This window comes from Pongo abelii, chromosome 11 (assembly GCF_028885655.2).
Source record: "Pongo abelii isolate AG06213 chromosome 11, NHGRI_mPonAbe1-v2.0_pri, whole genome shotgun sequence".
NCBI classification, from domain to species: domain Eukaryota; kingdom Metazoa; phylum Chordata; class Mammalia; order Primates; family Hominidae; genus Pongo; species Pongo abelii.
The window spans coordinates 47,316,914-47,322,044 of record NC_071996.2 but is presented as its reverse complement, the minus strand read 5'-3'; positions in this window follow the sequence as shown (position 1 = coordinate 47,322,044).

Sequence of the window (5,131 nt, the reverse complement as noted above, 5' to 3'; positions counted from 1 at the left end):
AAATTGGTACCAGTAGAGTGGGGCACTGCTGAAAAGATACTCAAAAATGTGGAAGCAACTTTGGAACTAGGTAACAGGCAGGGGTTGGAACAGTTTGGAGGGCTCAGAAGAAGACAGGAAAATATGGGAAAGTTTGGAACTTCCTAGAGACTTGTTGAATGGCTTTGCCCAAAATGCTAACAGCAATATGGACAACGAAGTCCAGACTGAGGTTGTCTCAGATGGAGATGAGGAACTTGTTGGGAACTGGAGCAAAGGTGACTCTTGTTATGTTTTAGCAAAGAAACTGGTGACATTTTGCCCCTGCCCTAGAGATCTGTGGAACTTTGAAGCTGAGAGAGATGATTTAGGGTATCTGGCAGAAGAAATTTCTAAGCAGCAAAGTATTCTAGAGGTGACTTGGGTGCTGTTAAAGGCATTCAGTTTTATAAGAGAAGAGCATAAAAGTTTGGAAAGTTTGCAGCCTGACAATGTGATAGAAAAGAAAATCCAATTTTCTGAGGAGAAATTCAACTGGCTGCAGAAATTTGCATAAGTAACAAGGAGCCAAATGTTAATCCCCAAGACAATGGGGAAAATGTCTCCAGGGCATGTCAGAGGTCATCATGGCAGCCCCTCTCATCACAGGCCTGGAGCCCTAGGAGAAAAAATGGTTTCATGGGCCAGGCCCAGGGTCCCTGTGCTGTTTGCAGCCTAGGGACTTGGTGTCCCATGTCCCGGCCACTCCAGCTGTGGCTGAAGGGGGTCAACATAGAGCTCAGGCTGTGGCTTCAGAGGGTACAAGCCCCAAGCCTTGGCAGCTTCCATGTGGTGTTGAGCCTATGAGTGCACAGAAGTCAAAAATTGGGGTTTGGGAACCTCCACCTAGATTTCAGAGATTGTATGGAAACACCTGGATGCCCAAGCAGATGTTTGCTGCAAGGGTGGGGCCCTCATGGAGAACCTCTGATAGAGGAGTGCAGAAAGGAAATGTGGGCTCGGAGCCCCCAGACAGAGTCCCTACTGGGGCACCACCTAGTGGAGCTGTGAGAAGAGGGCCACCATCTTCCTGACCCCAGAATGGTAGATCCACTAACTGCTTGCACTGTATGCCCAAAAAAGCCATGCACATTCAATGCCAGTCTGTGAAAGCAGCTGGGAGGAAGCTGTACCCTGCAAAGCCACAGGAGCGGAGCTGCCCAAGACCATGGGAACCTACCTCTTGCATCAGTATGTCCCAGATATGAGACATGGAGTCAAAGGAGATCATTTTGAGCTTTAAGATTTGACTGCCCTGCTGGATTTTGTACTTGCATGGGGCCCTGTAGCCCCATTGTTTTGGGTAATTTCTCCCATTTGGAATGGCTGTATTTATCCAAAGTCCATACCTCCATTATATCTAGGAAGTAACTAACTTGCTTTTGTTTTTACAGGCTCATAGGCAAAAGGGACTTGCCTTGTCTCATACGAGACTTTGAACTGTGGACTTTTGAGTTAATGCTAAAATGAGTTAAGACTTTGGGGGACTACTGAGAAGGTATCACTGTGTTTTGAAATGTGAGGAAATGAGATTTGGAAGGGGCCAGGGCAGAATGAAATGGTTTGGCTCTATGTCCCCACCAAATCTCGAATTGTACTCCCATAATTCCCATGTGTTGTGGGAGGGATCCAACAAGAGATAATTGAATCATGGGGGCAGTTTCTCCCATAATGTTCAAGTGGTAGGTAGTGAATAAGTCTCAGGGGATCTGATGGTTTTATAGGGGGAAACCCCTTTCACTTGGCACTCATCCTGTCTCTTTCCCTGCTGCTCCACGTGAGATGTGACTTGCTCCTGCTTGCCTTCCACCACGATTGTGAAGCCTCCTCAGCTATGAGGAACTGTAAGACTATTAAATCTCTTTCTTTTGTAAATTTTCCAGTCTCAGGTATGTCTTTATCGGCAGCATGAAAACAGACTAATACAGGGAGAATGAGAGAAGCTTTTGCCTACTGAAAATATTGGTATCTCTGAAAGGTTTTGTTTATGTTTGTTCCTCTCTTTGTTTTTCAAGGAAGAACAAAATATCTCTAGATGAAACTAATTTTTTAGCTTCCTAACTTCTATTCTCAATCCTTAAGGAGACAGGCATGTTTATGAGGTCTGCTCAACTTGTCATAAGGGAAAATATAAGTAGGAGAAGATACCATTGCTTTTAGGCATGTTTTGTGCAAACTTACTTTCAGTGATCCATCAGGGTGAGCATATGACATCAATTTCACCCTTGGCACAAAGATCAAATGATGTTGCAAATGGTGTTATTTTTCTGTTTATGATAATACTTGTGATGACTTGAACACCCTCTCCAATTGGCTTGAGAACAAGTATTATTCTTCTGTGTTTGGTTTCATAAAACTGGGATCTATCCTTTTTGAAAAATAACATGAAGGAAGAAGCATGGTCTTTGGTGGTAGTCAATCAAAACTGAGGATTTTCCAAATGGTTGCTTTGGGAGAAGTGCATTAATGTCCATGTACATTCTTCTGCTCTAAAGATTCTAAAATTCTCCCTGAGAGCCTGAGCAAATGGAGGCATGGGCCCATCTTTTAAAATCAGACTTTTTCTCACATTCTTTGCCCTTTCTTTTGAATAACTAGGTGGTTTACAGTGGAATAAACATTTTGGAGCATGGAAGGCCCTGTGTAAAAATCTTATTACATTCCAGTATAAAAGTTCTTGAGAGTAAGCTAGGAGGTCACTTCAGTTTCTCTAATGAACAACCCCAGTGTCTTAACTTTAAACAGTATTTGCTCATTTTCTCCTCTATATTGTAGATCTACACACAGTTGTTGGCTACTCTTATGGCTTATACGAATCCCTGAGAATGCATATATACTCGTAAGACATATATGTTTCCATTTTTAAACACGAAGTCTCTAAGGTTTCAGCATTATATAAATATATAGCTAAAAAGAAAAGAAAAGTTTATAAAATGCTCAGGAAGTTTCAGCAGGCAAAATGAACCCTGGAATGTAAGGTAGTATAGTTATTTACAAATCCAGGATGGTGAGTGGGCCAACTTATATCCTGAACCTTTCCATGCCTTGGGTTCTATATCTTTAGACCAGGAATTACACTTGCCTTAATCTTCTTTTTTTTAAAAAAAAAAAAAAAAAAAAAAAAAAAAAAACATTAACTGAGAAAATTCATTGAGAAGTATATTTTCCTCTCTGCAGGTAAGAAAATTTCCATTGCAAAATACAGAATCCAAATACTTTTTACATTGCAATTCTCTACAACCATTTGGGAAAAATGTTTACTGATTTTAAAAATAATTGAAGCCCACTCATCTAGTTTAATACTTTCATTTTCCAGGAAAAAAAGAAAACTCAAAGAAGTTAAGGACTTGCCTAAATTCAACACTCATAAGTTTAGAACATGAAAAAGACTAGTATGTCTTCTGCCTGCAAGTTCAATACTATCTGTTTTGTGGTAGTTCCAAAAGAAAAAATAATGATAATTTTTTATGTATAATCCCATCAATTATTTTATTACTACACATCATCTTATCTTCCCCTAACTGTTGGACACATCAAATATTCTGCTCCTCTTGTAAACTATTATTTTGGCTTCACAGAATTCCACATCTTTCTAGTCAAGACTTTTGTAGATGTCACAAAATCATAAGGTTGTAAGTTGCTCTCAGAAAGTAGAGATCAATTTCTTTAATTGATTTGGCATGCTGCTTATCACATCAATATGTAAATGTGGTTGCTTAAAAAATACCACTTATTGATGTTGACTTCATCTGCAACTTCCTTTGCAACTTAAAAATCAGGCATGTATTAGTCCTTTCTGCTGCTGCTAATAAAGACATACCTGAGACTGAGTAATTTACAAATGAAAGGGATTTAATTGACTCACAGTCCGGCATGGCTGGGGAGGCCTCAGAAAACTTACAATTATGGCAGAAGGGGAAGCAAACATGTCTTTCTTCACATGGCAGCAGGAAGGAGAAGAGTGAGCAAAAGGGGGAAAAGCCCCTTATAAAACCATCAGATTGCCTAAGAACTCACTCACTATCATGAGAACAGCATGGAGGTAACCACCCACATGATTCAATTACCTCCCACCAGGTCTCACCCGTGACACATGGGGATTACGGGGACTACAATTCAAGTTGAGATTTGGGTGGGGACACACAGGCTAACCATATCATTCCACCCCTGGCCCCTCCCAAATCTCATGTCCTCACATTTCAAAACACAATCATGCCTTTCCAACGTCCTCCAAAGTCTTAATTCATTCCAGCATTAACCCAAAGTCCAAGTCCAAAGTCTCATCTAAGACAAGGCAAGTCCCTTTTGCCTATGAGCCTGTAAAATCAAAAGCAAGTTGGTTACTTCCTAGATACAATGGGAGTACAGGAATGGGGTAAATACACCTGTTTTAAATGGGAGAAATTGGCCAAAAAAGGGAGGCTACAGGCCCCATGCAAGAAATCCAACAAGGCAGTAATCTTAAAGCTGCAAAATAATATTCCTTGACTCCATGTCTCATAACCAGTTTATGTTGCTGTAAGAAGTGGGCACCCACAGCATTAGGCAGCTCAGCCCCTGTGGCTGTGGCTTTTCAGGGTACAGACCCCCTCCCAGCTGCTTTTGTGGGCTGGCATTGAGTGTGTATGGCTTTCCCAGGTGCATGGAGCAAACTATCAGTGGATCTACCATTCTGGGGTCCGGAGGACAGTGGCCCTCTTCTCACAGCTCCACTAAGCAGTGTCCCAGGGGGGCTCTGTGTGGAGGTCTGTCCCCACATTTCCCTTCTGCACTGCCCTAGCAGAGGTTATCCATGAAGGGTCTGCCCCTAAAGCATACTTCTGTCTGGACGTCCAGACACTTCCATATATCCTCTAAAATCTAAGCAAAGGTTTCCAAACATCAATTCTTAACTTCTGTGCCCCTGTAGGCCCAATACCACATGAAAGCTGCCAAGGCTTGGGGCTTGTTCTCTCTGAAGCAATGTCCTGAGCTGCATATTGGCCCCTTTTAACCATGGCTGGAGCTGAAGCAGCTGGGATGCAGGGCACCTTGTCCAAAGGCTATGTAGAGCAGGGGGGCCCTCAGCCCAGCTCACAAAACCATTTTTGCTTCTTAGGCCTCCAGGCCTGTG